Here is a 24778-nt window from a genome sequence, read left to right as displayed (position 1 = left end):
CGCAGCACGTTTGAGCTTCACAAGAACCAATGAGGTTCATTCTCGTGTTACGCAGCACGTTTGAGCTTCACAAGAACCAATGAGGTTCATTCTCGTGTTACGCATCACGTTTGAGCTTCCTCAAGAACCAATGAGGTTCATTCTCGTGTTACGCAGTACATTTGAGCTTCACAAGAACCAATGAGGTTCATTCTCGTGTTACGCAGCACGTTTGAGCTTCACAAGAACCAATGAGGTTCATTCTCGTGTTACGCATCACGTTTGAGCTTCACAAGAACCAATGAGGTTCATTCTCGTGTTACGCAGTACATTTGAACTCCCTCAAGAACCAATGAGGTTCATTCTCGTGTTACGCAGCACGTTTGAGCTTCACAAGAACCAATGAGGTTCATTCTCGTGTTACGCATCACGTTTGAGCTTCACAAGAACCATTGAGGTTCATTCTCGTGTTACGCAGCACGTTTGAGCTTCAGCAAGAACCAATGAGGTTCATTCTCGTGTTACGCAGCACGTTTGAGCTTCCGCAAGAGCCAATGAGGTTCATTCTCGTGTTACGCAGCACGTTTGAGCTTCCGCAAGAACCAATGAGGTTCATTCTCGTGTTACGCAGCACGTTTGAGCTTCCGCAAGAGCCAATGAGGTTCATTCTCATGTTACGCAGCACGTTTGAGCTTCACAAAAACCAATGAGGTTCATTCTCGTGTTACGCATCACGTTTGAGCTTCAGCAAGAACCAATGAGGTTCATTCTCGTGTTACGCAGCACGTTTGAGCTTCACAAGAACCAATGAGGTTCATTCTCGTGTTACGCAGCACGTTTGAGCTCCACAAGAACCAATGAGGTTCATTCTCGTGTTACGCAGCACGTTTGAGCTTCACAAGAACCAATGAGGTTCATTCTCGTGTTACGCAGCACGTTTGAGCTTCAGCAAGAACCAATGAGGTTCATTCTCGTGTTACGCAGCACGTTTGAGCTTCACAAGAACCAATGAGGTTCATTCTCGTGTTACGCAGCACGTTTGAGCTCCACAAGAACCAATGAGGTTCATTCTCGTGTTACGCAGCACGTTCGAGCTTCAGCAAGAACCAATGAGGTTCATTCTCGTGTTACGCAGTACATTTGAGCTTCACAAGAACCAATGAGGTTCATTCTCGTGTTACGCAGCACGTTTGAGCTTCACAAGAACCAATGAGGTTCATTCTCGTGTTACGCATCACGTTTGAGCTTCTCAAGAACCAATGAGGTTCATTCTCGTGTTACGCAGTACATTTGAACTTCCTCAAGAACCAATGAGGTTCATTCTCGTGTTACGCAGCACGTTTGAGCTTCACAAGAACCAATGAGGTTCATTCTCGTGTTACGCAGCACGTTTGAGCTTCAGCAAGAACCAATGAGGTTCATTCTCGTGTTACGCAGCACGTTTGAGCTTCCGCAAGAGCCAATGAGGTTCATTCTCGTGTTACGCAGCACGTTTGAGCTTCCGCAAGAACCAATGAGGTTCATTCTCGTGTTACGCAGCACGTTTGAGCTTCCGCAAGAGCCAATGAGGTTCATTCTCATGTTACGCAGCACGTTTGAGCTTCACAAAAACCAATGAGGTTCATTCTCGTGTTACGCATCACGTTTGAGCTTCAGCAAGAACCAATGAGGTTCATTCTCGTGTTACGCAGCACGTTTGAGTTTCCGCAAGAGCCAATGAGGTTCATTCTCGTGTTACGCAGCACGTTTGAGCTTCCTCAGCAAAATTAGGACTAAACCGTTCAATTCATATGCATGACTTTCAAAGTAGTCAAAGTGTTAGTTGCGTAGCTGTCAATGGAGGGACATAAATATCTCAGATTTCATTTATAATATCTTCATTTGTGTTCCAAAGACGAACGAAAGCCTTACAGGTTTGGAACAACATGAGGTTGAGTAATTAATGACAAAATCTTTTCCTGTTTTTTCTCTCTGGGCAACTGAACATTTCAACTTTGCGTTACAAGCGTCACTGCTTCATTACTCCCATGCAGATGCGTGTCTCCATCACACACTGTTTGTGTAGATCAAGTCAAATGTTATTTTCAGCAGTTTCTGCAGTTGGAAACATGATAAACTCGCTCGAGTGTAGCAGGTTCAATAGTCTTCCCAAAATAGACGGCTGATAAAATGCTGAGTTTGGTTCAGTATCACCGATTGAGCGTCTGAAGCCTCGAGGCGGCAACAAATATAAAGAGGACAAGCTTCTTAAAGAAACAGTACGTGTCTTTATTAATATTATTGCAAATGTTTATATGGAATATTCAGACAGGATGATTGAGGCTTCACTTTTTCATCACAGAGAAAAAACAACAACAAGTGTTGGCATATTTACCAGTTATTGCATGTGAATTGGCTCAGAGAAAGAGGCTCATGGGTAATAATGACTGAAGTATACAAAACAAAGCACATTAAATGACTTATGTAAGAAAAACATTGAACATGTTCATAGTCGCAGTGACAACATAAATTTGTTTATGCCATAATTCAGAGACGATGCATAATTCTTATAAAGGTTTATTTAGAGTAAAATGTTGTGAGTCTCATATTTGTTAGCTTTGGTAAAATATTCCAGAAAGTCACATATGGATCCATAAAATTATGCATTTGATGTTTAAACACTGAACAGTTAGATTTCATACCCCATGCTGTTTTATTGCAGGAAATGGTGAACATAAAACCTACAAATCACATGGATTTTATGATTTCAATTCATGTCTTTCTTCCATTCTGCATGAACTCATTTTAATAACAGCAAATGTCAAGTACATGAAGAAAGTGTACAGGTGAATCTCACAAAAAAACATGGCAAAATCCAAAGAAAAGGGAATATAAAAAAATGAATTCTGCTTTAAGATATTTTAATGAAGCACATTTCCCTGTACCATTTACTGTAATGCAAAAAGTATTTTTCATTATTAAAGACAGCAAAACAAATACCATTATGAGGTTTAAATGCTTTACAATCCAAGAAAATGTGCTTAAGTATATATATATATATATATATATACACACACACACGTTATATATATATATATATATATATATATATATATATATATATATATATATATATATATGGTAAAAACAAAAAAAGTAATAAAATATATAATAATAATCATAGTTCCAAAAATAGGCTTCAATTGATTCACTTTTCTTTCTTTTTTTTTCTTTTTTGGATTAAATATGATCTGGATTGTGAGATTAACCTGTGCAATTTCACATTGTCACCTGCATTCAAAATCATATTTGCTAAAGTGCATTTCAGAAGCATTTAGATTTTTAAACCTCTTATTGTTTAGTGCAAGTTGTTTTAATCTTAACAGTTTCTGAAACGTGAACATAAACCTCATGACTTCAGCACTTCATGAACAAATGAAACGTGAACACGACACACGTGACACTGACATCATCGGTACAGAATATTCAATAACACCTACATTAATATCACACACAAGGCCTGAATCAAAGAGTTAATATTTAAAGCATGGATTCTTAAAAAAACATTCATACAACACAATGAGTCTACAGCACGCTGATTCATTATTATTATTTTAGGCAAATTTATGAAAGAATATTTAGCTTCCGAGATTCACCTGGTTTCTTTCAGTTTCTTAGATTTTCATACAAACATCGACACTGAGACAGAATGAGCTTGGGCTTGGAAGGACACAAAATCCTCATAATTTTCAGTGAGAAATATAACTTTGCATCCTGCACCATTATAAAAAGCTGTACATTTCTTTTTGACGCCACTGAAGATCATGTGTGTAATACAATAAAAATCCTTTGGATATGTGCTTAACAGCTTCTGCGTTTCACAGTCATTCTCATCTCGTCTTTCTCAATGAAATGAAGCATTTGTACAGACATCATGGATTATTCGAAGGATTCGTCTCTTGGATTGAAGACGAGATCGTCAATAATGCAGCTTCACTAATCACAGCTTCATATTCTTTGATATGATTCACAGAAAATCATACCTTTCTTTCTATAAATATGAAGGGACTTTCATAAAAGAATAAGCTGTTCTGAACATGAAAACGTGGTGAAAAGAATGTTTTCATCTTTAAGCTGTTATTAAAACGAATCCTGAATCCTGATTGGATGAGCCTGTTGAATGGGTTGTCAGTCAAATGCAGATGTTTTAATGCAAGTTTCTGTAGTCGCAGTAATAAACTACAGTACTTGGTGGAAGAACTGATTACTCCAATTATTAATATTAATAACTATCAACTGAACATTGGTGCATTTGATCACATTGGCGTTTTATAAAAGCACACAAGGTTGTGAAGTACAGTGATTAAAGTCTAAATGAGATGCTGTTTTAATTAAACCACAACGAAAGACGGTTTAGAGGCGAGTTATTACTTTTTGATGAAAGATTACTAAGACAAACATTTACTTGAGAGAACCTGAATGATGAATCATTCACAATAAGACCATGTATGTAAGTAAACGAGTCGATTGTGATGATGAATAGAGGTTTAGGTCGTATTGGTTAATTAAGTGGCAGTACAAAAACAGACTCTTTCTGCTCGTCACTGGAAACATCTTGAGTTTATGTGAACAGAAAAAAACTACAGTGACTGATCCAGATGAGAACTTAAACAAATGACAAACATCAGAAGCACTCTTAGAAGAAAAGGTTCTATTTAGAACCTTAAAAGGTTCCGTCAGGCGTTTCATATAAGGGTTCCCATCACGCACTCCGAAAAATAAAGGTTCTTTATTGGCATCGATGGTTCCATCCCTGGAAACTTTCCATTGCACAAAAGGTTCTTTAAGTGGAAAAAGGTTTTTGAGATTATCAAAAGAACTAAGAATTTTTAAGAACTGTTCAGTGAAACGTTCTTTGTGGATATAAAAATGGTTCTTCTATTTCATCTATCAAAACCCCCTTTTTGCAACCTTCATGTTTAAGAGTGTGGGATCATCTTATGGATTTAGTGGTAACATTTTAATTAAAGCCTTTCATGCATTATAAAACTATTTTTAATGCATTAATTATGTCTTGTAATGCACCTTATTATGCATTGTATGATCTCATGACTAACTGTAACCACAGTTATTATGCATTATATTACCTTTAGAAAGTATAATGCATCAGGGTGCCACTTTCAAAATGCGGGCATTTGAATGCGCGTTTTACTTTTGATTTTGCAATCGCATGTACTCTGTGAATAGGGAGCGGCAGTGCTGAGCACGCATTCCACAAGATAAGTCATTTGTCCGACGCTTCAGGCTCTGTTGTGCAACGAATCCTCTGCCATGGTCTTGTCAGTCATCTCGTCACTCTCGTCACGTGATCAGTGAACTCTGATTCCTGCTGCACTACGTACAGAGCTGCAGCTCGTGTTGGAGGAGCTGGATGGGATTGAAGCGACCGTTATTCAAATGAATTAAACTAAAAAGCAAAATGACAGTGGAGGCGTAATGTAAACGTAGCGGTGGCATATTCTATCCTAATTTCACCTTCACACTTCGTCATGACAGATTTTCATATCTCGTCATATTTTAATCTCATGAAATCTTGTCACACCCATAGTAAATACAAATATTTATGTAAAGATATAATGCATTATAAATACTTTTATAATGCATTATACATAAAGGCTTTAAGTAAAGTGTTACAGTATTATGCAATCGTTTAAGACATTTCTCCTTATATAGAACCTTTCTGGCATAAAGTGTTCTTTAAAACTGATTAAAGAACCCTAGAGTTCTATATAAAACTCACTGAACCTTTCCTTCTAAGAGTGTGGGACGCTCCGGACACAGTTGCAGCAGATTAAATCGGAAGCAATGACAGAAACACACTCACAGTGTGGGAAGGACGTTCACAGCGATCCTTCCAAGAGCGTCGAGCCCTTCAGAAGAACAACAAATAATCATGACGTGACTCTTCATTAGTCACAGTTCTTCGGTATGAGATTGTCAACACTTGGAAGGAATCGACTGACTCAGAGTGTAATGAATGGTTCATTTGTGACGGCATCTGAGCAGCTTCCACCTTCAGTTGAACCAGTTTACAAAAGTGAAGCGACCACATTGTGTGTCATATGAGAGAAACAGCGAGTCCCGGAGGCGCAGCAGATCGCAGGTCTTTCTCCAGAGTCCAGCCTGAAGATCTTGATGGAGAGAAGCTGCTGAGGACCGAATCTGATGACCTTCAGACACGACACATCCACCAACTCCTTCCAGCTCTGGAGAAACAGCAGCAGCGGCACCTTCAGCTGGAGTCTGGAGATGAAACATGACCTTCATCAGTCTCATGCTGCATTATGACTGTTTACCACATAAGAGAATATAAATATATTATTATTATTATTTATTGTTATTGTTATTATTATTCACACATGGGCTCATCATAATAAATTGGCCTTTTATAATACTAATATTTCATTATTATTATTATCATTCACACATGGGGTTAATAATAAAATTGCCATTTATTAAATTTAATAATAATTTATTATTCACATGGGTTCATAACAATAAATGTGCCTTTTATTATAATAATAATCATAATATTTTATTATTATTATTCACACATGGTTTAATAATAATAAAGTTGCCCTTTTTAATAATAATAAACCATTATTATTCTTATTCTTACATGGGCTTAGTAATATTAAACCCTATATTTATAATATAAATATTATACTAAAAATAATTATAAGATAATAAAAATTATAATAATAATTATTATTATTATTTTAGCATTATTGCAAATAATAGTACATTTCCTACATTCATGAATTAATGACTTTAAAAAAATTCATTTGGATATGATTATTATTATTGGGAACATTCTTATTTATTTTGTAATTATTTTAATATTTTGTTTGTGAAAATGACAGACTGAAGGCCTGTGTGTTATTTTAGTATCAGTGAGATACTATTATAGTTTTTATTAATACATTGAATCATTTTTTATTTTATTATTTTCCATTTTCATTTTAGATTTAGTTAAAGTTTTAGTAATTTTGTCATGTGTTTTTGTCCTTTTTAACGTGAGTGTGTGTGTGTGTGTGTGTGTGTGTGTGTGTGTATATATATATATATATATATATATATATATAAACAAGTTTTTTATGGTTTTAGTTTTCTATAATAACCTCAGTCTGTGCAAAAAAAGTAATGACATTTTTAACCATGGAATGGAAAATATCAGGCATCTGCTGTTCCACATCCATGAACTTGGGCTCAAACTCAATATAAATGATTCAGTTTGGTGAGATTTCAACTGCAGCATATGGACAATAGAAGCAATATTTGGTATTCAACACACAGAAGCTCTTCCTTTTAAAAAATAAAGCTGCGAGGTGTCCTACTTCTGACTCACACCAATTATTATTTCTTATTAAACAGACCGGCACAATCCAAGATGGAAGGACATATGAAGGACGAGGAAATAGGGATCAGTTTGGCTTAGAGACATGAAATGGCAAATGATCCTCAACAGTTTCATACGGCACATGCATTAGTGTAATGTGTGATGCTTATGCAAAACATTTAGTAATGTTTCAATCGTTCATTATTCTACTGCACAATAATACATGGAAAGACCAGCATGGTTCTGAATTACACACCCAGAATTTTATTCCTACTCATGTCTGTTAAATTTGAATTTTAAGAGGTTATATATCAATTTTCAATAGTATTTATATAACTTGCTTTAAATACAAAAACAATAAATGTATTATGACAAGGGCCATCACGATTCCTCTGTTAAATTTGAGTTCTCGATTTTAAAAAAACCTCAGCATGTTGATTAACCGGCAAAATACCGCTCCGCACCAACTCATTCTCTGCATGTGCTGTTTGTTTGGGTTTCAAATAACATGCATTTGGGTTTTGTGTTTCATAGCGAAGTGTTGCACTGTTATCATTTACATACGTGGGGCTACTGTGCCTTAAACATTTTTATTTATTGGTTTAAAGAGTAGTAAAATAGGCATTATTCATTAAATTATTTATATCATTGTAATATTGGAGTGACCACCAGACTCTCTCTGACACACACACAATCCATCCCTTTATATAGGCTACCTAAAATGGTGTTTAAGTGTTTGCTTATCAACATATATTTTTAATAAAAATATCTCTTTAAACGAGTTCCAAATGACACTTCCCAGATAGCAACTTTGTGCCGGCCCAAATCCGGCCCACATCTGCCATGCATGGTATGATGATCTGGGCCACATGATGACACTTGGGCGGACCGCTCCTGTTTACCAGATCTGAGCCACAAGCAGGCCATAGCAATGCCACATGTCAGCCACGAACAAAGAAATAAACCAGAACTGGACCTTATCTGAGGCACACAATTTGTATATCTTATTTATAGAATCATCTCAGATTTAACAAGCCTGTTAAGAAGCAGAATCACTAAAGGAAAGAAGAGAACAGAAATACAAGAGCTACAACTGATTTCAGCCTTAGATGAAATCAACTGAAGATAAAAGACATTAAATCTCTCCAGGTCTCAGCAGGGGAGGATTAAACAACTCCACAAACAGCATTACAGCTTCACATACTAACCAGATTGACTTTGTTTGTATCATTCATCTACAGAAGTTCTTGAGAATTAACAGAAGTTTAACACTCACGTTTGTTTCATTTGAAGTCGCCATAATGGTGATCGGTGTTCCCATTAGTTGGGCTCTTAAATCTTATAAGTTTGTCTTCTCTGCATGGCTGCTGAGACAGTGTGTTTGTAAAACACATTTGCTGTAGCAAAAAAGCTGAAATGAGATCAGATGATGATTTTTAGCTATTGATGGATTTACAGTATAATCATTGTGAAATAGCCTGAATCACTGATGTTATTTGAATATAATAGTGTTTTGCCATTAATACACTTAAACTACAATCACTGTTTTACTGCAATATGAGATCACACTGCATTGCAGAAATCAGTTAGAAAACTGAAAATAAAACCATGAGCAGAAAATAATAAACTACAATGACAAACACAGATGTGAGCAATTAGCGTATGAATGGTGACAACAAAATATTCAGATGATCAGATCAACTCAGATCAACAAAAAGTCTTTTTGTGTCATGCCACAAAAAGTGGCATGACACTTATGATTGTCACCATTGTTGAGATTCATGTGCTGATTCTTGATGTCTTTGTGCATCATCTTAGAGTAGTTTTTGTGTGTTTTTTTTTGCAATATAGTATGTCATGATCTCATGTTGAAGTAACACAAGGTTTGTAATGTGAATGTATTACACTGCAAAAAATGCTCTTGTTGTTTAGTGTTTTTGTCTTGTTTTCATTCTAAATACATAAAATATTTTTTTCTTCTTTTCTGTAATGTAATGCAGCACTTTTCACGATTAGTTAACCTTGAGTGTTGTAATAGTAAAAACGCAGTAAAAGAGACAGTAATACTTGGCTATTTCAAATGGAAAGATGTCAGCCATTCACAGCAGTGGGCGTTTACACTGAAGTCTCACAGCAGACACGCCCCTTAAAACAGAGCGTTCAAATCAGGGTGGAAAAAATCAGGGTAGAAAAAATACCTTTTATTTCTAAATGATGACAATTTTGGATGTAAAAACCATTCTAACATTATAAGTGCACCCCAGGAAACATTATTAAACAATAAAACAACACAGTTCATGACCTCTTTAATAAAACCGACCGTCATTGAAATCTCGTAACCAAATAAAACCGACTGTCATTGAAATATCGTAACTGAATAAAACCGACCGTCATTGAAATCTCGTAACTGAATAAAACAGACGTCAATGAAATCTCATAACAGAATAAAACCGACTGTCAATAAAACCGACCGTCATTGAAATCTCATAACCGAATAAAACCGACCGCCATTGAAATCTTGTAACTGAATAAAACAACCGTCATTGAAATCTCATAACCGAATAAAACTGATCGCCATTGAAATCTCGTAACTGAATAAAACCGACCATTGTTGAAATCTCGTAACAGAACAAAAACAACCGTCATTGAAATCTCATAACCGAATAAAACCAATCGTCACTGAAATCTCGTAACCGAATAAAATCGGCCGTCAAGAAAACCGACTGTCGTTGAAATCTCGTAACCAAATAAAACCGACCGTCATTGAAATCTCGTAACAGAACAAAAACAACTATCATTGAAATCTCATAACCGAATAAAAACAACCGTCATTGAAATTTCGTAACCGAAAAAAAAAATGTCCATCATTGAAATCTCGTAATGGAACAAAATCGACCACCATTGAAATCTCGTAACAGAATAAAACCGACCGTCGTTGAAATCTCGTAACCAAATAAAACCGACCGTCAATAATACTGACCGTCATTGAAATCTCGTAACAGAACAAAAACAACGTCATTGAAATCTCATAACCTAATAAAATCAACTGTGATTGAAATCTCGTAACAGAATAAAACAATCATTGAGATCTCGTAAAGAAACATCATTGAACTCTCATAACAAACCAAAACTGACTGCTATTGAAATCAAAATTAAACTGATAGAGATCATCATTGAAATGTTATAATAAAACAAAACCAATCAAAAGATTTAAAAAAAAAAAAAAAAAAAAAACCCTAAGATGACACACAAAGACATCAAGAATCAGCACATGAATCTCAACAATGGTGACAATAGTGTCATGCCACAGTGCATGCTGGGAACAATAGTACAAAACTCCCAGCATGCATCACGGCATGAATAAATGATGCAGCTGAATTGTCCTATTATTTTCTTTAATTCTATTTTGCTTTTATTTTTTGCTGTGTTTTTGTTCTGTCTTTTAGTAGCTTTTTGTGATGTCTAGAGTTGATCTGATCGTGTGAATATTTTGTTGTCGCCATTGTTGAGATTCATACGCTGATTGCTCATATCTGTGTTTGTCAGTGTACTTTACTGCTTTCTGCTCATGTTTTTTTTTTTTAATCAATCATTTAACTGATTTCTGCAATACAGTGTGATCTCATGTTGTGGTAAAACTATATAGCACTTGTAAAATTGAGCAATATGTTTTTACAACGTTTATTAATCTGTGTTAATGTTCACAGTGCATTAAATAATATGAACAGATACAAATTTTAGTCTGAAAAATGCATTCATAAAAGTAGAGATTTATATTAAGATTAATAAATGCTGTATTGTTCATTGTTAGTTGATGTTAATCAATGAAAGTGTTGCCAATTTTGTAATGCAAAATTTTATTTACTTTGATTTAAGAGTGAAATTTGACCTATATTTTTCATCAATCCACCAAACGGGTAGTACTAGATAAGACATATCATAGAAAAACTCATACTAATATAATGTTTTTAATACATCTCAATACATCAGATAAGCTTTACACAATAAAGGTAGATGAACATTGGCATTAAATGATCTGCACATGGTTTAAAGTTGCTCTGCAATCGAATGGACGCATGATTAATGCTGCAGTGCGCTCGGAGGGCAAACGCTTCCCAAAGGTCATTTGCTAAAGGAAGTGCCCTAAATGATTAATCATACAAAAGAAATGCCTCCTTGAATCAGCGTTGTCAAACAATAACGTCTGCCAGCGGCAAAAACATTTTAGATATGCAACAAATAAGCATGAATCTTTAAGTGAAGACACACATGAGCGCTTCCTCTGGTAGAGAAGCCTTATAAACACATACGGAGCTCCTGGAAATGATTCAATGAATTCATTGCATCCTTTTCAGGATGATCTAATCAGCTGGGGAAAATGAGAGAAACGGTTAGATCCTTCTGCGTTTCCTCAAAAGGATCATTGTTGAAACACGAACACGACACAAAGCCAAGATGGTGGTTTTGAGGAGCGCGACTCCCTGAGGGGCTTTAGGAAGAAACATCCCGTTTAATTAAAAGGAGAACATGAGAAGGTTTTGTGTGGTTGCTGTAATCAATACACAATTTATCACCTCCACGTCATACATGCACATTATTTATTTAGAAGCTTCAGTCATCCATAATATCATAATTCCCAGCTGAGTCACTGGGTGAATCACATGAAACCTGTCAAGAAAATGTGGAAGTCATATTTCACATTAGAATAGAAAAGAAAAGTAATTACATTTTTCTTAAGCCTGTTTTAATAGCGTTAATATTTTTGTTTTGTGGCATTATTTTCAAGACTGAGACAAAAATTTTCTCCAATACTGTATATTAGGGCTGTCAAAATTAACAAAATTGTCAAAATTGTGATTAATTTTTTTTTTTTCAGTTTAAAGCATGAAAAATATTTAACACAATTGATGCAGCATCTGTTTTTTCCTGGCAATCTTTTATATATATATATATATATATAAGGAGATATATAAAGATTTTAAAGTTAGTAATAAAATTAAAATCTGCCATTGGGTTAAGAAAAATAATCTTGTTTTCCCTTTGAATTAAGTTTATTTTTCTGACCAAATTGGCAGATATATACTCTAAAAAATGAAAAACAACCAGGTTGGGTTGAAAAAATGGACAACCCAGCAATTTGTTTGTTTTAACCCAGTGATTGGGTTGTTTTAACCCAGCGGTTGGGTTAAATGTTTGACCCAATCTGCTGGGTAGTTTTATTTAACCCAACTATTGTTTAGAAATTACTGTATTGTTGCTTAAAATGAACCCAAATGAATATTTATTAATATGTTTAATAAATGAACATTTATTAATAAGTTTAATGAATAATAATTAAACAATAAACATTTATTAAATTGCTAATTAATAAATGTTCACCTTTTAATTATTATTATTGTTGCCTCTAGTAATTATGTGTCTGATTTTTAATTTTGGGTTCATTTTAAGTAAGCCATGTAGTAATTTTTAAACAATAGTTGAGTTAAATAAAACTACCCAGCAGGTTGGGCAAACATTTAACCCAATCGCTGAGTTAAAGCAACACAGTCACTGGGTTTGTCCATTTTCAACCCAACTTGGGTTGTTTTTAACCCAGCATTTTTTAGAGTGTATGTATTTTTTATTTTATGCATAAACTTTTTTTGTCGTTGTTGTTTTTTTGTTTTTTTTTCGGAAAATATATTTCTCTTCTCCAGTAAATGTATCTTGATTTAAAAATGTTTAGATATTTGTACTGGAAAACAAGACAGAAACACTGAGGAAGAACATCATTTTACTGCAGTGTTGACTTGTTTTCATAGGAATCCCTTATAATGAAAGCTGACCTTGAAGAAGAGCCGGGCGACGGGTCTGTGTGCGAGTCTGGCGAGGCGGCCGTACAGTCCCGTGTCCACCAGGCCCGGGTCAGCCGTCACCGCTGATCCGCTCGGCTCTGGTGCACAGTGCAGGTGGGAGGTGAACAGAAGCTGTGCCAGTTTGCTCCAGGCGTACGCCTCATGGCTGCTGCTGACTGCACAAAAAAAAAAAAAAAAAAAGATAAAATAAACAACTGCAACCAGCTTCAGTTCAAAACCACCTCAAACGGGCTCCATTCGCATCTGACGGCATCACAGACTGCTCCAAATCATCATTAATCTGTCTTCTAAGATACTTTACTAATTTGTATAATAGTATATCAATTAAACTAAAATATCACTGTTTTTAATCTAATATTTTTTTTTTATTATTATAATTATTTCAGTGAACAAATAAAATCCAATAGTACTGATAAAACAGTTGAATGTAATTCAACTTTTTTTCACTCAACAAATATTCACCAGTGTGAAATACGAAAGTAAACGAACTGAATAAAATACATAGAAATGTAAGGAAAATAATGGTAACAACAGTATACAGTTTCATTGAAACTGTAAAAAATTGATAGATGGATCAAAATGACTGAAGATATTAAGTCTTGTTTTCTGAAAAATGCATAAAAATGAAGTGAGTTTTTGCTGAAAACAAGAACAAATATCTGCCAGTGGGATCAGAAGAATAATCTTGTTTTCTGAGCCCATTGGGCAGATATTTTCTGGAAAACAAGACAGAGACGCTGAGGATGTTCATATGAATCTCCCTCCAGGCCAGATTCCTCTTATCTTTGATTTATTTCAGAATCTCTGCATTCTAGATCTCCAGATTGAGTCTTGCTTCGGGTAACTTATTTTTACTGGAGACGTTTGGCTTGTGTTTTTCCACTCACATGCTGTGCAGATACTGATGACTCTAGAGCATGACCCATCCTTCCCAGAATGCACCAGGCTGTCCAGCAGAAGGCAGGTCAACAGAAAGTGGCACAGGTAGATGATGGCAAAACACGCCTCGACTCCGTCTCCGGTTCTGCTTTCAGAAACCAGCATAACAGCTGCTGACATGAAAACACAGCGCAGATTCACAGACAAGATTACTAGTTTACTACTTCTACTAGTTCAACTGTCACAATCATGACTTGAGTTTACATTCAAACAATAATGTTTTAAAACAATAAGCAATGCAGTTATTTTATTTAATAAGCCACACACATTATATTCAGATGCTATACAGTGTATATGGACATTTTCTCTATGTATGATTCCTCTGTTTCTGTAAAGTGACACTGAGTTATAGAAAGGTGCTATGTAAATACTTATTTAATTTATATTATTATTATTATTACTATTATTATTAAATACTTGCCGATATCTCATAAAAACTCAGCGATCTGATTATTATTAGATTAGTTTCAGGGGTATATTAATCAATATATCGATATTACGATATTATGTGCCTATTTTACACAACCAGTCACATTTTTATTCACTCACAAATGCAACCAAAATAAGTAACATGAATGTTTCTCTGAAAATTGCACCTCTCCAATTGGGACATCCACAACAACAACAAAAACGTAAAAGTATTTGTAATTCGTTACTTCACACCACCTGCCCTGGGCATGCGTAAAACATGTTATCATTATTATTATTAAAAAATATATAAAATGTATTATTATTATTATTATTAAATACTTATATAAAACATATTATTATTATTATTATTATTATGATGCTTGAGAAGAGCAGCGCAGTGTTTGTGATCAGCGCATAAGCATCAGTGAGTCGTGCTGATTATAATCAGAGCTAACGAACGCCTGACGGAGTTCAGCACATATTATTACATTGACCCCATTACTGCTCATTAAACACCATTATTATCAATCACCCTGAACAACACTAACGCATCTGAAGATCATGAGGTGTACAGTCTGAAGAGAATCCTGAAAGTGTTCACACACACACACACACACACACACACACACACACACACACGCTGATTCCGGAAAACACTTTCAAATGAATCAAACCCATTCATCACCTTCTCTTCACATCAACTGCCTTTTTTTTGTGAATCGCCGTATTGTTCTGGACATATAATCAGGATTAAACAGATATAAATAGTGTTTTAATCAGAAATGAGGTTTAGTAATGATTGATTGACGTCATTTATGAATGCCTGAGGTGACAATGACCAAAATAACAGCCAAAAATGGGTCTCAAGTCTGTCCTGATGGGTCACAGACAGCAGGACAAACAATACTAATATATCAAACAACCTTATAATGATGTACAGTAAACCAAAATACACACGGAAGAAGAAAACACTTCCCATAGCTTCTGTCGTGACTCGTGTGTCCAAACAAACTAGTCTTATTCTGTGTCTAGTTTATCATTTTATGTATTATTGGGTCTGTGAAGTTCATTAATATACATTTATGCAAAATGTATTTTCGGTTTTCAATGTTTTTTGAAATATAAACATAAAAATTTAAAAACGTAAATGGTGGCTGTCATAAAAACATGATAGATTTATTCAAACATACGTTAAATAATGAAGAATAGGTTAAGTAAAAATATAATGAATATGCAATGTAGTGTATATATTTATAAAAACACTCCTCTCTAGAGTATTTTTCTAGCTAACTATTGAGTTTATGGTCACTGAATGGCTAATCTGAAGTAACGTTACGTGACATTGCTCTCAAGATGTTTTATTGATACCTTTCCACGGTTCAAATTGATGATTGATCAATTATATGAGACATGATTCATGTTAGTAAGTTGTACTTTTTATTTCAATATTCCTTCTGATGTTCATTCATGTTTTTTTGGTGCTGTAACTAGTAGTAAAGCGGAAGAGATGATCGATTCAATTGAGGCGCTACAGCGATCTGTCACACCACATTAAAAAGCACCAAAATAGTATTTATTGTTTGAATTTCACAATACAATTTACAGAATTTGAAATCTGAGACTTTGTTTCATATCAAAAGTTACAAAGCACAAAGCTTATTGGGATTTATTGGATGGGATGCGCGCTACAACGTTTTGTTCGTTCATCAACTGAAAACATGAAAGATTCTTCCAATTTAAGGATTTATATTGGTTCATCAAAATGAGAAACGATTAAAATAGAGAAATCTATATTTTATATTGAGAACGTACCATTGTTGATGAGCGTGTGCAGTGGAAGACGTCGATCCTTAAATCTCTGGACAAACCCTCAAAGACACCACATCCAAAATCTCAAAGTCCACTGTGGAAACACAAAACCACACGCACATGTTACTAATATCATGTGTGCATTACAATGAGGAAAAAATTAAAGCATATAGCGGAAAATGTTCAAGGCCAGAAGATGGACAGACAGAAAATGAAACACCCATCATGCATGATTCATAGGCCCTGTTTACACCAGGTCAATCAGATCACAAGTAGACGAGGGAGACACATTCCCGTTTACACCTGGTGTTTTAATGTCTCTTTCGTCCACTTTCAACCACTTCTGTCCTGATTTCTTTGAGTAGATGGTCTGTAGGTGGGTAAATGTGTGGGTTTACATATGAATGCACCTAAGACAACAGCAAAACACACGGAGAGCAGCAGCTTTCGTTTCTTCTCTGACAGCCGCGAGACCAGCCGAACGTTGTGAGTGTGTGTTAGAAATCAGGAATGGTGAGAGAACATTGTGCTTGGTACATTTTTCATCTTTAAACCAAACTTGGGTCTTCAGTCAACAAAGGTTAAATCCCATCTGGCTAGCACGCTTCCCATAATGCTTACGCGTTAGGTCAGAGAGTAGATGGAGAGTAGCCGTCTTTTGTGGCTGTTTGAACACATTCGACAACATGAGCGTCTACACTACGAAAACAATCCGGCCGAATGAGTTTTCAACCACCTCTGGAAGTGGTTGAAAGTAGACAAGCTCAAAACCTTTTAGACCCCGTTTACACCTGTATTTAGTGTTGTCCACTTGTGATCTGATCGACCAAAACACATCTTAATACCAGGGTCATATTTCTCATTGTCAGCTCTGAATGTAAATGTCCATATACAGTTACAGTTACTTGCTGCCAGCAGCTACATAAAATCAGAGAATGAAAAACGGTCCCATCATCCCTCCTTTGATTGAGGATTAATTCAAGAGTCATTTCAGGACACATGCTGCTGAATGCAAATTGCAAATCTCTTCAGCTCGGCTCCTGCACAACTAATACAGCTTCATCTGACCGAGAGCTGAAATACTGTCATACACACACCTTTACAAACTCTGAAGAAATACAGTAACACTTTAAAATAGGGTTCCATTTGTTAACTAGATTAGTTAATATGAACTACTTCTAAAGTATTTATTAATCTTAGTTCGTGTTAATTAACAAATGATTCAATCACTCACTCAAAGACTTCATTTGTTTCATTACTGGATGAATCAGCATTTTTGAACAAATCTATTGAATGAATGATTCAATGACTCACTCATAAAGACTTCACTTGTTTCATTACTGGATGAATCAGCATTTTTGAAAAAATCTCTTGAATGAATGATTCAATGACTTACTCAAAGACTTCACTTGTTTTATTACTGGATGAATCAGCATTTTTGAACAAATCTCTTGAATGAATGATTCAATGACTCACTCATAAAGACTTCACTTGTTTCATTACTGGATGAATCAGCATTTTTGAAAAAATCTCTTGAATGAATGATTCAATGACTTACTCGAAGACTTCACTTGTTTTATTACTGGATGAATCAGCATTTTTGAACGAATCCCTTGAATGAATGATTCAGTGACTCAATCATTAATACTTCACACGTTTCATTATTTGATGAATCGTTTTTGAACGAATCTCTTGAATGAATGATTCAATGAAAAACATTTTTAACAGTCACATGTCACCACCTACTGGTGTAACAATGTAATGAAACAATAATTATTTGAAGCATCAAGTTACTTTCAAAAGGTGATTTACTCTATTTTGATCCCTACCGTAGACATCAGTGTTTATATCCAAACTATAAACTTTTATCCAGTACTTCTGTAATAATCTGAATTATTTTAAGACAGAAATAATGATACTGTGTGGTTGAAAAGACTGTTTCATATCTATACGTGACAACGGCTCTCTCTGGATCATACATACTTGTCAAAGATTTAATAGACAGAGACGAATCGCTGTCATTTGGTAATAAGATCGCAGGGGTGATTGAATTGAGATCACGATCTTTTTACCAATTATTCGTGCAGCTCTCCTGTACATTCATGTTAATATGCTATTCTGAACTGGGGTTTATCTTGAAAATGAAGCTGTGTTCACCATTAAACCTGTTCAGACAGGAACTTCAGACCCCCCAGCAATTTCACACAACAATTGAACAATGTTTCTGTCACCTAACATTGGCAGCTCCTTTTTTTAGCGTCACAGAGAAAGTATTTGCTTGCAGCAGAGATGACAGCGAAAACACAACCTGACTGCCGCCCACCTTCAGAAAACCCACAATCCTCTGCTTCAGACAACTCACTAGTCAAGACAACTGAGAACATGGGAAAAATCTGGGAAAAAACATTCAAGCATGAATCCATTGTAGTAGAAGCCAAAAACAACATCAAGACTTTAAAAAAGGGCCTCTGTAAGTGTAAAGCAGCTTTACAAAGTACAATTATCTCTGTGAAATAATCCCTACATATTCGTTTTTGAATGCACATAAATTCTAATTTCAAAGTCGACACGTATTCCTGTCCAAGTGGACAATTGTTGTCCAGAATAAACTGGATCCTGCTATATGCCGAGACTCACTACGGCTCCAATCTGCTCATGTTATGACCCTGTACAGAATCACAGAAGCGTGTCCACTCTCAGTTCAATTACATACAATGGCTTTGGAAAATGATTTCAGTCTGGAAATGCAGCACATAAAGCTCTGCAATGCGGCCACAGCATTCATTAACCTCAGGAAAACTCCCGTCCAAATGGCAAACAGTCCCAGAGGACGGCCGGCCGGTCCGGTTAGACCGTATCGTGAGAGACAACAGGAGCAGACACGGCCTGAGATGATAAAACGGCCGTGTGTGTGTTACCAGCGAGCGGCAGTAAAACGGCTGGCGTTTCAGGCCTGCGGGAGTAAGTTAACCTCATTCACACTTTTACTCAGTCAATGCAGGAGAGCCTTCAGGGGAGACAAGAAATAAATAGATACAGAGCATACAGAACGCCAGGATGTTCCTTGAGAACCGCTTTAACATACACGCTTTCAGCATTGTTTTCTTCATGATCTTAATTCAGAATCACAATGCATTAAAGACACATTAAAACCATTAATATTCACAATGTCGCGTTATTCAACACTACCAGCAAAATCAACGTAAATATAAACTATTATAATTTGTTAGGACACATGAAATTGATCAAAAGTGACAGTAAGGACATTTATAATTTTAGAAAATATTCTATTTCAAATAAATGCTGTTCTTTTAAACTTTCTATTCATCAAAGAATCATGAAAATAAAAATGTGCCACGATCTCCACAAAAATAAGAAAATGTTTTCAACATGGATAATAATCAGAAATGTTTCTTGAGCAGAAAATCATCATATTAGAATGATTTCTGAAGGATCATGTGACACCGAAGAATGGAGTAATGATGCTGAAAATTCAGCTTTGATCACAGGAATAAATTACACTTTACTATATATTCACATAGAAAACAGCTGATTTACATTCTAATAATATTTCACAATTTTTACAGTATTTTTGATCAAATAAATGCAGCATTGATGTGCAAGTTTTATTTGTATAGCACTTTTACAATGCACATTGTTTAAAAGCAGCATACAGAAAATCACAATGTTATTGTTTATAATATCATGCCTTATAGTTGCATTTTGCAGATTAGAGCTGGGCGATAATGTAGTTAATCACGCACTTGAGATTTTCTATATATTGTTTTACATGAGTATAAGAGATGCACCAATATATCGGCCAATAATCAGTATTATGTTTATCGGTAAATTTGTTTTTATCAGCCGATACCGATTATTGGCCGATATATCGGTGCATCTCTATAGTTTAAAAACAGCCGATAGTCAGGGCCGATATATCCTGTCAATCAAAAGAGGGCAGGAAAATGCACTGAAATTGGGCTTTGTGTAAAGAAAATGCTAAGAAACCAGTTTTATGTTCAATATTAATAGTAATTATATGAATTAATAACATTCAGAAAGTTAAGAAATATTCATTTAATCTTCAGAATTTAGTTAATGTGTTTATGTTTATAACTGATACCAGTTACTCTGAAACAAGCTGATAAAATAGAGAGAATAAATATTTTATTTGCATTTCTTTCAAAATATAATAATTAAAAATATAATTATTAATTATAATGAAATTATCATTAATTTAAAAGAAGGTATAAAAGGCAGAACCCCCAAACTATCAGTATCGTTATTGGTATCGGCAGATATAACTCGAAATAATTGGTTATCGGTATTGGTGGAGAAATTTAGTATCCGTGCATCTCTCTCTCTCTCTCTCTCTCTCTATATATATATTTATATATCCAACTTTAGTATAAATATAAAGCTGTGTGATAATACATTTTGCAATGATATAAACAATCACACTCTGCAGATTTGCTAAATCGTATATATAAGACTTTTCAAAAACATCAGAAAAATTGTACTCGCAGCAAACTTTTGAACAGCAGTGTATAGTGAATATTCAACGTATCGGTCAGTTGTGTGAACAAACTACATTTCCCATCACTCTCTGCGGCAGACTGTGAAGAATATGGATTTCCAAACTTGTAAGAAGGAACATCCCAGCATTACCTGTGTAAAAGACTGAGATGTTCACGGCTTGAATGCACAACTACCTACTGAAGCACAAAAAGCTGGTTATAGAGTTCTATTCGAGTTCCTGTCTGTTTCATTCAATTAAATGAGCGCATTTAGACAAAGACAGATGGAGGATGAGAAAGTCTACATTAGCTGTATCCATTTATCAACTCTGACCTGGATTAAGTCTCATTTTGTCCTCGAGTCGTGCAACCGATCCACAGAGAGCGGATTCATTCGTCTTTACAAAGAGCCCGTAGGGCGCAGAGCAAACGCTGCGTCCACAAACACCATTACATGTTCTGTCTGCTAGATCAACTGCAGCTGATGTGATGACCACAGACAGGGCTGAGGGCAAAACCACTCACTCTGCTTCTCAGCGGACTCCAGCGGGAACGAGACGATAGATGCAACACGCGTGAATCAGTCGGCGTGCACTTTAGAGATGCGCAACACGGTCGCGGACAGCTTCCGCTGCTGGAGCCCATGTGCATGCTTATGATGTTTTAAAAACAGCACAAAACATCATGCAACAGCAATGCAAACATGTTACTTTGGTGTCACATGACCTCATGTTGTGGAAAATCAATGGTTGCATTGCATTGCATTTTCCAGCTGGTGTGTTCACGCCATATCGTAATTACTGTAACTACAAGATTCTGGCTTGTAAAAAGCGTTCACGTCCTCGTAGAGCTCATAATTACAGTCTGTAAGCTGGGAGTTTTCTGAAAGCTCCCACATGTACCACCTGACCGCTGTAGATTCATTTAGGCGTTGATAGTGGTGCCATAGAAATGCATAATTCCCAGTCCAAGGATGTGAACAGCTCCGAATATAACGTCACGTGTTGTCATCTCAAGATTCCGGTGATTACGCGGTGGCAGCGTAAGTCGCACTGTTTCAAAATTGCACTGTTGAGGGAAAAGGTGCATTGATGCATGTCACATTTTATTATTATATTCAGAAATAATTTAAAATACCGTCAATAAAACAAATGTTTACAAACAATATAAACACTATAAATGCAACATTCCACCACAAATCCTTTAAATTTAACTGCATTTACAACAGAACAGGAATGAAAAACAAAAATTATAGTGATATTCAGATAGATCGATAGACATGTTTTTTCACATTTTCACATTGTTAGCTTGATATAACACATCGTTAGCATGTTTCTAGCATGAATTAACACATTGCTAGCATAAATTAACATTTTGTTAGCATGAATTAGCACATTGTTAGAATGTTTTAACACATTGCTAGCATGATTAGCATATTGATAGCATATTTTAACATGTTGCTAACATGAATTAACATGTTGTTAGCGTGTTTTAGCATGTTGCTAGCATATTTTAACACATTGCTAGCATATATTAGAATGTTGCTAGAATTATTTAACACAATGTTAACATGTTTCTAGCATGAAATAACACAGTGCTAACATGTTTTAGCATTAGCATGTTGCTAGCAACTTTTAACATGTTGCTAACATGAATAAGCATGTTAGCATGTTTTAGCATTTTGCTAGCATGTTTTAACACACTGCTAGCATAATTAGCATTTTGCTAGCATATTTTAACACATTGCTAGCATATATTAGGATGTTGCTAGCATTATTTAACACAATGTTAACATGTTTCTAGCATGAAATAACAGTGCTAACATGTTTTAGCATTAGCATGTTGTTAGCGTCTTTTAACATGTTGCTAACATGAATAAGCATGTTAGCCTGTTTTAGCATTTTGTTAGCATGAATTAGCATATTCAATTAGCATAAATTAACAATGCTAGCATGTTTTAACACATTGCTAGCATAACTAGCATGTTGCTAGCATATTTTAACACACTGCTAGCATGTATTAATATGTTGCTAACATGAATTAGCATGTTTTAACATATTGCTAGCATGAATTAACATGTTGCTACCATGTTTTAGCATGTTGCTAGCATGAATTAGCATGTTTTAGCACTTTCTCACGCCAACATAATAAACACCTGTCCTAAACAAATTCATTTGAAGCAAAACTTGAAACTAGTGACATGTGGGAAATACCGTGGACAAATAAACAAATGTGTTCACTTTGCGTGCTTGATGTTAATTGCATTACATAAGTCGCTTTGGAATAAAAGTCGTAGCATGTTTCAGGTGATTAAAAAAAGTTATATTCTGTAAAGAAATTTAATTTCAACATTTATTCTCTTTATCCAGTCCTATGCAAATAATGCTAGAAATCCACTGACCAATTTTCAAAGTTTTCAAGACAATTTGTTTTTCGATTAATGAAAAATTGATTAATGCCGTTTAAGTTACATGCATTAAGTTGTTTTATGTCAATATTATGTCAACAGAACTCATAAAAATAATGTTTGCAACTTTAATTAAAGTATTTTATTTATTATATAGAGTATTTTATGCATCCAGAAAATTCACATATTATACACAGTGCTACATATAATGCAGAAATAACGTAGCATGGTAGTCGCTATTCTGAATTATTGATGCTGTCATAAAGTTTGGGATGGACTTGACCTCTGGCTAAAAGCAAATAATCGAATCATTAGCCGCATTACGAAGACGTTGCGTTCCATATTTATTTCACAGTGACTTCCATTATTATTCTGACCATGACTAAAATGTTTGGCTGAACCTGAAGAGCACTTGGCTGTTTGTTTAAGTGCCCTTCGCAGAGGACAATGACGACAGCGGTCTGTACAGTGCCGGCCTTCAAAAACTCAATTCCCACTACACCGTTATGCTTACAAAATTGAGGAAATGTTTTCTCCTGGAACGCAGGAGGCATGCGGTGAAAATATCCTCTCCTACACGCTCAAAACTGTTTCCATTTAACTTTGAAGTCTATCTCAGTTTAACGAAATCAAAAGTGCTTTGCCTCTGGGCTTTGTTGATGCATTTTCTTCAGAAAGCTGCTCCTGTCGGAGCATTTTGGACATTTCAGAGATTTTTGTACCAGTGTAAAGCTTTGCAAGGCAACTTTAAATATCTTGGAGGAAAATCTATTGCTCAGGCCATACTGTCCGTCATTTCACAGAAACAAACACGTAATCTTTCATCAAAATGTAATAACACCTTCCTTTTCGCTTGTCATAATCAATTCCTTATTTTTTACAACCACATTTTCACCATCCAAATCCCACCGTTCACCTGCTAATGTAACTATTTGAATTAATCATAAATGATTTGTAGTAATGAAGTAATCATTTGCAATTTTATTTCTTTGACCTTTTGATTCATGTAATATTAAAGTCAGTGACTTGGCAGCATAAGGAAATCAACTAGCTCTAGCCAGTTAGAATAACAGGAAGCATCTGTTTTGCATCTCATTTGCATGCGTCCGAACAAGGTCACCTCTAAATACTTTTTTTATTTCTTGACTCTGTTTGATGGTCTGGAGAACTCCTGCTGTCATGACGGCTGTTTCAAACACCAGACTGATGACGGACAACACGATTAAAAAAGCCGATTTATGTGCAGCTGCACCAGAGAGGAATGAATCAAAGAGTGTCAAAGACGGTTTCATCTCTCAGCCACATACACTACATAATAATTCAGAATTATCCATATCAGCTGAATAGAAATTGAGAATCAAAATTAATAACTCAATAGTGAATTCAGACTAAATTATCCCATGATTTTTATCCCATGACTTTTTCAGGCATGGAAACCACATTTTTAAACTTCCATGATATTTTCTATATAGTATGTACAAAT

General features: G+C 35.3%; 1 long non-coding RNA gene across 3 annotated transcripts in view; it reads right to left on the bottom strand.

Annotated features, from left to right (window-relative positions):
* Positions 1–2226: 2226 nt before the first annotated feature.
* The window catches only part of LOC127519304 (uncharacterized), a 37062-nt gene continuing 14510 nt past the window's right edge, over positions 2227–24778 (bottom strand). The window contains exons 4-8 of one of the 3 annotated variants that reach the window (XR_007931775.1): positions 16375–16465; positions 14100–14264; positions 13183–13367; positions 8634–8768; positions 2227–6261 (exon numbers count right to left, since the gene is read on the bottom strand). This is a non-coding gene — a long non-coding RNA (uncharacterized LOC127519304). The remainder of the gene's footprint in view (positions 6262–8633; positions 8769–13182; positions 13368–14099; positions 14265–16374; positions 16466–24778) is intronic. The other 2 variants (XR_007931773.1, XR_007931774.1) reach the window with 2 other exon arrangements.

The sequence above is a fragment of the Ctenopharyngodon idella genome, chromosome 9 (genome assembly GCF_019924925.1).
Source record: "Ctenopharyngodon idella isolate HZGC_01 chromosome 9, HZGC01, whole genome shotgun sequence".
NCBI lineage: Eukaryota > Metazoa > Chordata > Actinopteri > Cypriniformes > Xenocyprididae > Ctenopharyngodon > Ctenopharyngodon idella.
Note: the sequence above shows the minus strand (reverse complement) of the source record. Positions and strands in the feature narration are given on the sequence as shown.